This window comes from Lytechinus pictus, chromosome 16 (assembly GCF_037042905.1).
Source record: "Lytechinus pictus isolate F3 Inbred chromosome 16, Lp3.0, whole genome shotgun sequence".
NCBI lineage: Eukaryota > Metazoa > Echinodermata > Echinoidea > Temnopleuroida > Toxopneustidae > Lytechinus > Lytechinus pictus.
In genome coordinates, this window is record NC_087260.1 from 20,958,570 (window position 1) to 20,971,694 (window position 13,125).

Sequence of the window (13,125 nt, forward strand, 5' to 3'; positions counted from 1 at the left end):
TTGTTTTGTTGGGGGGGGGGGTGGAATGGGAGGCAATGATGTGTACTATAACCAGAATAAACAGAACAAATTCTTTTAAAAAGTGGTATAATTCAGAGGCTGTGGAAATGGGGGAGGCTGTGTGGGCTTCACTAGCTCCCCAGTTCTATCCAAAACCGTGTACAAAAACATAAAAACGACCATCTGATTGTGATTTTTTGCATGGTCAGACCCCCTCCCCCCACTTTCAAAACCATTCCGTGACCCCTGTTATTTTCTCTCATTCAAATTCTCCCCCATTTAAAAGAAATCATATAACTAAGAGAGTTTACTTCAAAGATATCACTTGAAATTTCTCTATTTTGTAATGTAGGGTGGCCTTGGGCGAGCATATTGGGCGTGGTATATCCCTACAGAGTTAAACAAGACACGACTTGACTCCTTGATTGCCTGTGGTTAACTGCCTGGAGGTGGTGTACCAACCTCAACCTCGGGGTTTATTTTCATGAATAATTTGTTTAAACTATAAATATTCAAATAAAATAAAAGGAAATACATGAATATAAAAGGCTTTCAATTGAATATAAATGAGCTTCTATGAATAAACATTACTTATTAAAGGCTAAACCATTCAGAGTAAATCAACTGAACCATGGAATGAAAATGAAGAAAAGAATGTTGCAAAGGTAAACTATAGGGAATGCCAAGCAGGAGATGAAAGGATGGCAATGAATGTGAAGCATGAGATAAGAATGTAAATCATGAGATGAATAAAGGAGTCAATGTAGAAGTGGGGGAGAGATCAAAAGAAGGTAACATCAAAGGAAATAGAATAATTCAATACATTGTGTTCAAAATAAACTTCTACAGTTACCTAGTATTCCAATAGGAAATTTAAGCCTTCCCCTGTATGTGCATGTACTTAATTAATCCTAAAAGCTGTTATAATCCCTTTTGCTAATGGTATCTTTTGTCTATTCTTGTTATGGTCAATGGTCAATTTCCAATACACAATCACAGGTGACCACCAACTTTTCTTGTATTCAATTCAATACCTTTCTTTGTTCATCCAATTTCCCTGGCATATCTGGGCTTGGCACTCAGAATTGAAAGGCATTTCAATCCAGTTACATTCCAAGCCTTATTGTGATGCGTGAATGCGGTCTAATGAGCATATGCTTTCATGTTCAAATGCCACTTCTATTCTGTTTGCTCACATCCCGATCCCAGAGCACTTATCCACATTCCTATATATCCTAGGCTGGAGGACCTGGCTAGCTGTATATGAATGCAGAGACACTACATTGATTCTGTGAGTCTGCCTTCTAACTTCATTGCAACTGTACACTTACGTTATCTGTGCATGTCTCTACTTTGTTTTCTACATTAGAATCTGTGATTTGTTGGCAACTTCAAAGGCTATTCTCATCTTGACTTGTGGCTTGCATCTCAAAGTTATCTCTTCGAGACAACAGATCTGAAAATGTGGTTGCCATTCTTCAAGATATATTTTGCTTTCAGCATCACTTTATAAGGTAAATATGACCTTGTATCCATAATCTCAAGTTTTCTCTTGCAAATGTTTTCTCCTTGTTAATATCATCTGGAGGAAGTACATGTATGTAGAAATTTAGGTTACAAAGATGACATATTAAAATCAATCTTTGCATGTTGTTATTTGAAAAAAAGAAATCCTTCAACTTGGTTTGATCGATATTTGACCAATTTGCTTCTTTCCTTGGATCCTTATGAGGTATGGCTTAGCCTGGAGGCTTCTGGGGAGTAAAAGTCATCTACTCTACATAGGCTTACTCCCCATTGAAGCCAGGGACGCTTAGGCATAGTCATGGCTCATGCACATACGGCCACAAAACCTAAACTTTCGCCCCCGAGATTTCTACTTTCCCTCTAAAAGATCTAGCCCTAAATCATGTACATGGGGTTCAACTAGCCTGGAGGCGTCTGGGGAGTGAAAGTAATATACTCTACGTATGGTCACTCCCCGAACGCCTGGCGCTTGTACATATAGGCTCCCACGCACCGAAGAAAAATGCAACTATAAAAATGCGCAAAACTGCTAGTTATGTTTAGAATCTGAAGATAAAACTTCTGTAAATGGGTAAAAATATTGGTTGGCAACGTTTGGCTAAAAATGGATAGTTATGGTTACAAAATGACACCAAAATGACATGAAGTAATAAAAGTAGTAGAGAGTTTACTTACACTTGTTGACATCGCCATCTTTGATCCTTTGTTAATGCAACCTAGTTACGTGACGCGTATAGAGGGCGGCAAAATCATGAGCGGTGCTAGATTAAAAAGTGCTAAAATGTCCCGCTTCAACCACTGAACTAGAAATACATAGAGAAAACATATCTTTCAATTGCCTTTTACGGCGCGTTCTCGAACAATTGACCTAGCAAAATGGCGGCGGTCACGTGACTTATCGAGTTCGCCGGCGATGTTTTGCTTGGGTGAACACGACTTCCACGTATTTCTAGTTCAGTGGTTGAAGCGGGACATTTTTCATGACATTTTTCTAGTTTTTTTAATGAATTCTTCTTTAAAAATGAAATCGATATCGCAGAAATGTCTGAAATGAAGTTGAACCCCATGTACATGATTTAGGGCTAGATCTTTTAGAGGGAAAGTAGAAAGTAGAAATCTCGGGGGCGAAAGTTTCAGGTTTTGTGGCCGTATGTGCATGACTATGCCTAAGCGTCCCAGGCTTCAATGGGGAGCAAGCCTACGTAGAGTAGATGACTTTTACTCCCCAGAAACCTCCAGGCTAGTATGGCTTCAACAGTTGGTAATCTAAATCTACTTTAATACTACTTGGAATACAGTTTGCAGGAAGAGTTCCATATGCACCCTCCACTGAAATTGAATGTAAATATATGGAGAAGGTTTAAAATAATATATCTAGCCCTAATCTAAAACATATTTGCAGGGAGAGTGTAAATACATACCAAAATATGACTTATTCCATCAAATTTTCGAGCAGGATCGAGTGTGTGTAATTGTCCATAGAGAAATCTGAACTGAACAAATCAAGTCTCAACAATCTTTTGTTATTTTTGGTGGAGGATGCGTATGGCACTCATCATATGAACGAGATTATAACATTACCTCGGCCTTGTTCTCGTCACTAGTCAGTGCTATTGTGAAATTATACATTGCTCATTTTCTATCGATAAAAAGTCTAAATCATTTAATTTCCGTAGGATATATTTATAGATCACGCCATCTACCGGTAATGCTTGAAAGGAATGGAAGCATTTAGTTAGTGTGGTGCACGATGTTCGTTATTTAGAGATTGCCACCTCAGGAGAATGGGCGCAGGGGCTTGAGCTTTACCAATATTGGGGGGGAATATGCTGATCTACAATGTCCCCGATCGGCCCCAAAGGTACATGTACAACTTAATTTTGCTTTAAGGCTTGCAAACGAAATAAGATATTTTGTTATATTCCATTGATGAGATATTCATTCTATTCATAAGTCAGTTACGGTCCTTAAAGGAGAATGAAACCCTTGAAACCAGCTGAATCCATATCAAAGAGAAAAATCAAAGAAACATATTGTTGAAAGTTTGAGGAAGATTGAATGAATAATAAGAAAGTTATGAGCATTTAAATATTGAGATCACTGCCATGTAGATCCTCCCATTGGCAATGCGACCAAGATCTGTGATGTCACACACGTAAAACTCCCTCATTACTTTAGTACTTATTTCACTTATATTCTCACTTTTATAGAGTCTATCACAAGGTGAGGTGTTCTCTTTATGAGAGGACAAGTACAGAGGTTTCACAACATTATATCATTGATGAATCGTTTAGATTAGAATGAGCAAAAAGAGATGTTTTGGGGTATATTTTCAGCGTCCAAAAGGGGAGAGTTGTTCATCTGTGACATAGATCTTGGTTGCATTGCCGATGGGAGGATGTCCATAGCATTAGTGATCTCGACATTCAAATGCTCATAACTCTTCTATTGCTAGTCCTATTTTACTCAAACTTTTGTTGATCTTATTCTTTGATTTTTCTGCTTTCACAAATGCTAACTTGCTCCAAGAGTTTCATTCTCCTTTAAAGGGATGGTGTGGGCTGAAAATGTATAATCTTAATTCATAGAGAAGAATTCACTGAGCGAAATACCGAAAATTGCATCAAAATCAGATAACAAATAATAAAGTTATTGAAGTTTAATGTTTAGCCCGGACCATCCCTTTAATAGAAGAAACTAAAAATCCGGTGAAAATTTGAAAAATAAAACCAAAACGAAGAAAGTTCAAGCCCATCAAACCCCAAGTTGGTACGGCCCTTTTTAAAACCTTATACAATGCTAAGTACAGAAAAATAATAACTTTTGAAGTCTGGTTAATCTTATGACATGGTCTCACTCTGTGATTTTAAATATCAACTGTACTTCAGAATACGCGTCTCGTTCTTCAGGGCGGGGGTAATTTGGATGGATATTTGACGCTCTTTAAATTTTGTGTAAATATTGTCATGATCGTGTTGAAAAGAAATACACAATATATTATCGTGATTGTGTTCGTTAAAATAAAATATTTGAACCTCTGATCACTGATCAGCATGACCACTAAAAATATTCTATGTATTCCTTTTATCTTAATCCAGTTCATATCTACGTCATTTGTAGTTGCCTTCGCACATGAAATTCAGGAACTGGCCGAAGTCAACAAAGATACAGACCTCAACTCAGTGGCTGAAGAAATAATGAGGAGGACATGGTTCCAATTACCAATTAATCAGGTTGCAGATACCATTAATGCAACCACCGAAGGATATGACGATAAGCTATGCTTTTGCAAAGAAGGTGAAACTTTTTTTGAGAGCCCAATCTGAATCATAGAAGGGAGGGACAAAATAATGACGAATTTTATGGGGTGCGACCATATGACAAAACACCATTCATATAACATGTTATGTTCATTGACCCTACATGTCAATGACATGTGACCTTTGTCATGTGACCTGAAACTCGGGCAGGATGTTGAGGTCAAGTCCACCCCATATAAATGTTGATTTGAATAAAGAGAGAAAAATCAAACAAGCATAATGCTAAAGATTTCATCGAAATCGGATGTAAAATAAGAAAGTTATGACATTTTGAAGTTTCACCTATTTAAAAAAAATAGTTCTATTCACAACTCAGTGACATGCACATGAGAGAGTCGATGATGTCCATCACTCACTATTTCTTTATTTTTTTGTTTGAACCATATTTCATTTTTTACCAATTTGACATTAAGAACCAACTTAACCGAACCATAAAATGTTATAACAATGGTAATACCACATGTTCAGGAAGGAATACAAATTTGTTTCATACGAAAATGAGGAGAAAATTAGAATATTTCAAATGATAAAATACAAAAGATATAGTGAGTGAGTGATGTCATCAGTTCCCTCATTTGCATACCGTTCAGGATGTGTTTATAACTGTTTCGTGAAATTAAGCGATAATTATTCGGGAAAAGAGTTTCTTCCAATGCATTTCATCATGAATATGAAATGAGCAAGGTGATGATATCATTTGCCCACTTATTCCTTTTAATTTTATTATATGAAATCATATTCATTCCAAATAATGTAAAACTGGTTCGGCAACTGCTTTAAAGCATGAGATAGTAATCGTTGGAACTCATTTTGTTGATAGGGAAACATATCATTCATGCACCTATGGTTTTATGTGATTACATCAGAAAAAAGGGTAAGTAGGCACCTGACATCATCAGCCCACCTTTTGAATGTTCATGGCGATATACATAATTATGATTGTTTCCACTAAATATAGCTTAACTTCAATATTCATTGACTTATTAGTTTTGGCCCGGGAATTCACTCATTTAGACATGTTAGCTATGATTATTTTCTGCCCGAATTACTCCTTTAAAAGTCACATACACAAAAATAAAAATGAGGCAAGTCCATGGCAGGTCTGAGATAAGAGGTTGTCATTTTTATACACTATCCCCCCCCACCCCCGCCTGTAATTCTAGGACTTATACATACATTCCTCCAAACGGCCTTCCCAAGGACAACTCCCATAGGGGTTAACTGATGAGAGTCGTCCAAAAGCGTATTATCTACTGGAGTAGTCTTTTTCATGAAATCGTCATAAATGTGAGATTTTGTAGTTATCTCTTCCCAAGTTAAGTTGTTTTGATAATCATTTATACCTTCACGTTCAGCATCCCTCAAGCACTCATTGAACAAGCTGGGGAATGTACAACGTTGCAGTTAGTAGAGCAACTCATCATCCTGTTCACCGCAAGCTGGCGAGCAAAACCAGTCTCGGTCTAAATCGAATTGCCAAAAAAAGGATAATCATAATGATGATGATACTCTCATGACGCAAAGGATATTAAATTGAAATAAAGCTACATGTAGGGAATAATGTCCGATGGACAATTTTTCCACATTTCTAACAACGGCCTTTCATCCTTAATTGTCTAAAATGTAATTCAATTCCACTTTACAGATTCCGTGCGACAGTTAAAGGTAATCAGACCAATAAAAGTCTGAGAAGGGCAGGCAAACTCGCCGGATGCTTAGGAGCCCGGATGGAGGCAACGTTCTCCAAAGATATTTGTCTTGAAGAAAAGACGAGATCCAGAAAACAGAGTCCCAGATTCTCGAGGTATAAGGAGGAGGTCACAGAATTTCAGTCGAGGTACAACTCCCTTTTTAGAGAAAAAGAGGGGAGAAAGATGACATCTGTTGACATACGAGCAGTAGGGAAGCAGCTGTCAGCAAATGAGGCGTGCTCCATGAAGAAGACATTGGTGAAATTAAGTAAGCAGTTTGATAAAGAAGCCAAAATTGCGCAAATTGACACCCCTTACTATTAGAATTGAAGCAATGAGTTGTCCAAACCACCGTGCGACAATTCTTATATGAGCGCAGGGTGGAGCAAAATGTTACGTTTTTAGAATGCAAAATTTGGTCAATGTAAGCACGTTGACAAGATGTGAAATTTTTTCCACGCTTTATCATAAATATTCATCATAAAATCAAGGAGCTTCAAAATGGAGCTCCTTTATAAAATATATTGTTTATGTCTTGAAAGGCGGTGGGGATGGCATGCCATCACTCCTCTCTGAAAGGTGGGTGGGGATATTTCCCCACGGGATTACGTCCGTTACGCAAATTAATTCACTGGTTCGTTACTTAGTTGTGCAGTTGGAGTCTTGGACCAATATGTTTTTAAATTTACCTTGAGAAATTGTAGTCGATCTCACGCAGGAGTGATGGAAGGACTTCCCCTTCTCGCAGGAACTGTTGGAACAAGTCAATTTTAAAATGCCTCCATCTTATTTACTCCTGCATATACAGAATTGGCCGTTACCAGATTCTGTGCATTCTTTACTGCAGAACCAGTCAGTCTCTTCTTCCCCGTCTGACACCATCACACAATCCATATGGAACCATCTACCTTCCTTGCAGGTTACATTTGAACATTCAAGCATTGACGTTCCATCAAGTTCTGAAAAGTATATGCATTGTTTGTTGATGTGTTATTATTATCAAAATTATTATCATAATCAATTCAATCATTTTATTTTCCACTTTCAATTTCATATTTACAATTTTTGATACAATTGACATAGTAACATATAATCACATTTGAAGTACATACAAAAAATTGATAACATTATAAAATTACAATAGACAATTATCAAATCGAAATATAAATAATTGAAAGGGAGGGAGGGCCAACTGATAAGCAGAGCTTTGCAAATTATTGAGAGATTTCAGACTTTTGTGCTGTCATATTTGAACGATTGCTTATAAAGTGATTCTTAATAAGGTTTTAATCTAACTCCATTGGGGGAACCAGCATTTCTAGTATCAAATCTGTGGTGATCAAAAACCATTTCAATACACAGGCGTGATGGGGCAAGAACATTCAATACTTCAATACATTAAAAAATAAATTCTTCATTAGGTTGATGCCATTGCTGGTCTCATAATTAAAATTACGTGACAATTTGAGCAGCTCTTGTTTGCAATCTTATAAGGTTCCTAATCAAAACATCTGGGCAATTCCCGTACTGATCACGTGTAGTCAAAAGAAGGTTATGTAACACTCTGGTTTTGTAGTAGAAAGTAAAGTTCACTTCGATGGCGTATTGTGAGTGTTACTTAGATAAATACACTTATGATGAGATATAACAGATGAAACGGGAGACGGTAGTACAGTTCCAGAATATTTATTACCTCTCCTGACAGAGTTAAATTCGGAGTATAATATAATAATCGTCATGACTATCTTGTAGGCAACATTATATTGAAGATGATATTCAAGATAAAAATTGTATAGATAAGATAATATTCGGAAAGCTGGGGGGCGTTTCATCAACATTTTTGTCCGACAAGTTGTCAGATCTGACAACTTTTCTGGATTTTGATTGGCTGAGAAGCACTGTTACTATGGTAACTGTCGGATAAAATGGGACTTGTCGGATAAAATGTCTGACAAGTCCTTTCATGAAACGCTCCCCCGGTTACTCCGTTAACCGGCCGTAAGTTTGGCCTGGAGTTAAGAGCATGGGATGGATGTGATATGGAGTCACGAACCCCAAAAGAACCCAGAGTGACAATTCAATTCAATTTCATCCAACTATAGCATGTATACAAAATGTCAAACTATGAGTAGGAATTAGCAGGGATAAATGAATATGAAAAGGTCTATTAGCTATATTTAAAAAGGTAAGAAAGGATTGCTACCAGCTTGATGAAGGATAAGTACATCTTTGTATTTCAAGCAAAGGTAGGGAAGAAGGAGGAGGATGAGAGAAAGAGAGAAAAGATGTCAGCTCTATTAAATACAGTTGTATTTGCCAAACTGATGTTGGTAATGTGTGCAGTAAGAATAAAAGGAAATACCTGTAGGTTTCCTGGGCTTTACTAATATGAATTCAAAAGAGAATAATTAGGTAAAGATTACTGGACAGGTCCAGAGCTGGTCAGAAGCACAACAGAGAGATTTTAGCTACTTAACAAAAACTTAAACTCTCACCTTGCTAGAACCAAGTTTTTTGGTATGCGCATCTTGAATGCATTGCCTTTTTCATACTTGATGTGCCAATTTTATAAGGACTTTCTATTCAATGGGTTATTCAACCCTATCACATTTTCTCAATGGCTGAGCAGAAACTTGTGAACTCACAATGTACTCCCCATTCGCTCTTCGTCACTTGTGAACTCACAATGTACTCCCCATCTGCTTTGTCACTTATGAACTCACAATGTACTCCCCATTTGCTCTTCGTCACTTGTGAACTTACAATATACTCCCCATTTGCTCTTCGTCTCTGATAACATTCCATAGAAAAAGTCACGACTGCCATCTAAATTAGACTCCTCTTGCTGTAGTTGCAAATGTGAAGGTATTGATATTTCATTGTCAGAATTACTGAATTCATAGACATCTTTTGTGTGTTTGGTCTTAGGATACTGAATGCTTTTGGATGCACTAGATTTCCACAAGGTTGTTCATCAGCACAATAAAAGCCTAACTGATAGAATATTTGTTTTTGACTTTCCATTTGTTTGTTAAAGTAAACAATATGCTGTGGAGTGTTGTCTTACTTACCAACTATTTAATGAAAATGTCTGAATGCGAGCCTATTGCTCAGGCAAGTGGGATACTCAAATTAAGAGGGAAATTAAAATGGATCCTGTAGAACAGATTTGCATGAGTAAAGTAATAAATTTTCTCACAGCTAGATAACTTGTAAACCATTTTAAAACCTACATGTATAGTATCTACTTTTGACTCCAACTTTGTTCCAACTTTGATTAAAAACTCCACTAAAGTTCATCCATTGCAGTCACCATGTTACTAGGTAGTCTCGTGTACCTGGAATCGAATCAAATGTCCTGCAAATATCTCCCCTGCTCACAACTATTTTTTTGGCAGATCCATTTGGGTGCAGAAGAAGCCTCCAGATAGTATGCTTTTTTCTGTGGTATAGAGATGAGATCTCATCACCTGTTAATTGCACTAGATCTGCCCTATACCCTTGAATAACCATGCCCTGTATCGCCGAAGGTCTCTGAGCATTATTGAGCATAACATCAATGAGGATACAGTCTCTGACGGTTCTGATATCTATCTCATCACCCGTTAATTCCACTATCTTCCCTATACCCTTTGACTATGTCAAAACCATCATACCAGTTGTGATTATGATAACCATAAATATCTTGATTCTACAGTTATATGTGTATTCCCTGGAATGTCAATTTAAGCTACTTTTTATGGCAATTTATTATTCATCCTGCTGTGCAGCTTTTGTAATAAATCAATAGCTGCGCTAGTGAATACAGTATTGTCAATATAGGCCTACAAACAGAAGAAGCAAAGCATCCAATTATATACTTACAGACTGCTTCATTGGTTTTCCTTGTTCTTCCTCGTACCAACTGAAGAGCCTTTGTAGTTTTTCAAAGCATTGCTTTGAGTATAATGCAAGCTGAAAGGTTGCCTCTAATGGTTTCAGCTCCTGTGCATAATACATACAAATACAAGAATTAATGACTGGATAAACTAACTTCGATCATATATATTCAATGACTTTGTCAAAACCATCATACCAGTTGTGATTGTGAGGGCTACCTGGGTAGATCTCATCACCTGTTCATTCCACCATCTGTCCTATACCCTTTGACTTTGTCTAAACCATCATACTAGTTGTGATTGTGAGGGCTACCTGGGTAGATCTCATCACCTGTTCATTCCACTATCTGCCATTTTCCCTTTGACTTGTCAAAACCATCATACCAGTTATATTGATTATGGTTTTATACATGCACATTCTGAGATGCTCAAACTTGCCAAAGGAATATGACTTCTTTGGCGATATTATTGGTGAACATGACATATCCTGGGGTACAGACTCTCAGCTTCTCGATGTAAAAATCAAGGACTGCTGTTTGGCTGTTCAATATCAGCGTGGCAGGGCCATATGTGGATTCTTCATGACTTGCTTCTCCAGTGAACCAACAGAGCCTCCTTGACACTCTGTCCATTGATCTTGCCTCATCGTCGAAAGTACCTGCAAAGCAATGAAGAAAGTGCACTTTCGTTAAATTATGATAATAGGAATCAGATTTTTTCTTTAAATTTATGAAGAAAAAAAATCCAAATAAACTTTTGTATATTTTCCAATTAGTAGTATTCTCAACAAAATAACTGGAAATATGATATCAAAATCAATATATTTGGTTGTATCCCACTTCCCCCCCTTAATTCTCCACCCCAATCTCTAATCAATATTTGATTATTTTTCTGTTTAAATGCACACCATAATATTTCTTAATTATAAACAGCATAATATTGACTGGTTTTAATCAATAAAAGCAAAGAAATTGCACATACATAATGTAAGCTGAAAAAAAATATTTGCAAATTTAACCAAAGATTGTGTTTTTTTTTAGTCTGACATGGAGATACAAAATCGTGCCTAATCATAAGGGTCAGATTGCACCAGAGAGCATCTAGAAACCCAGAGCTTCCAGGGCCCTAAGGCGGGCCCTGGACCCCGGCCGCAAGGGTCGAGCGCTCCGCGCTCGAGATGTGCGCTACGCGCACATAATTTGGAGTCGGTTGCAAATCCTCCCTAATTCTGATTTCCAAAAGTTGGCATCTCTGCTAATGTTTTAAACTCATAATCTGGTGTAATGATTTGTGAATTTGTTTTCCAAAGAAAAATGTCCTGAAAAATACAATGCGATGAAAGCTTTCTACTACAAATCTAAAACAAACAAGTTTCAGGCCCCCCCCCCTACTGAATATATATTAATTTTCTACAAGAATATGTATTTCATATCAGACCTCTATGACAACTTGGTCTATTGCATGACTAAAATCCACCAATATTTTGTTGTCGAGTGGTAACTCACCTGTATTTTGTACGAAACATACAACTTCATCCTGCGGTCTGGTATATGTCTCGAGGAGAATGCGGTAACACGAACTCTCAGATATCACCTTTGGGAAACCAGGCACATTCTGTTGTCCTCCCCCTACTATCAAATGCTGAGCTGTATGGGAAGAAATAGTACCTGTATAATTTGTACAATTGTGCAGACATTGCGGTGAAGACCAAAAAAGCAGGCCTTGAATTGCAACACATAAGAAAACTAAGTAAGAAAAAAAACCAAGGCCGTAGGGAGTATTAGACATGGCCTTACCACATCAGATTAGCTTTGACCTCGCCAAAATGCAAACTTAACACATTGGCTTTTAAATCAAACGGTGCAGTGTTTCACATGGGATACTCTTGTTTCAAACAATATTTATTGTGAATTCTTTGAAAAGAAAAATGGTGCAAGTAGACATTTCTCATTACACCATAATCATAAGTATAGAATTTCAAATACACCATATCTAATACACCATACACCATTGTGAAGCGCTTTGAAGAGTTGTAGATTGATAAAGCGCTATATAAATGCCAATTATTATTATTATTATCTACAAGAGACGTATGTTTTGATTTCATAAAAATACATGTATGTAAAATGAGTATGCATCAACATATTTCTAAAAATATATCAGACTTATTTACCATTTGAATCGTTGACAAGAACATATTCTGAGATGTTCTCGAAATCATTTTTCTTCATTTCTGATTGCCAAGCAGCAGCGATTTCTACCTGGTTTGTTAAGACTGCCAGCTGACTGATTCCTCTTTTAATCTTCTTCACCTGCCCTTTCACTCTCTTTGTGGATTTCTATGATATGAAAAATCAGAAGAGAAAAATTAAGATGATACAATATTTCATGATTCAGGAGGGGAGAGGGGACATGGTATGTAATTGGCTGCAAAAGACTTGTTTTCTTTGTGCATCTTGCAATCAGAACTAAATAGACACCGTAACTATCATTGAAATGATCAAGTCTTTACAAATCATTTAATTCCTTTAAAAAGTGTACAATACTGAATTCCTATCCAATGTTTAGGTGTTTTTTTTTTTTTTTTTGGGGGGGGGGGTGGGGTGTTCAACAATGTTTTTTATATGGCAAGGACTCTTGTAGATCACATCACCTGTTAATTCCACTATCTGTCCTATAAAGGTCAGCGACCATTTCAAGCAGTCTTGC

General features: G+C 37.0%; 1 long non-coding RNA gene across 1 annotated transcript; it reads left to right on the forward strand.

The window, feature by feature from the left end:
• Nucleotides 1–1,080: 1,080 nt before the first annotated feature.
• On the forward strand, nucleotides 1,081–9,541 carry LOC135156979 (uncharacterized). Its single transcript, XR_010296048.1, has 3 exons — nucleotides 1,081–1,514; nucleotides 4,626–4,824; nucleotides 6,493–9,541. It is a non-coding gene; the product is annotated as an uncharacterized LOC135156979 (long non-coding RNA).
• Nucleotides 9,542–13,125: the final 3,584 nt, after the last annotated feature.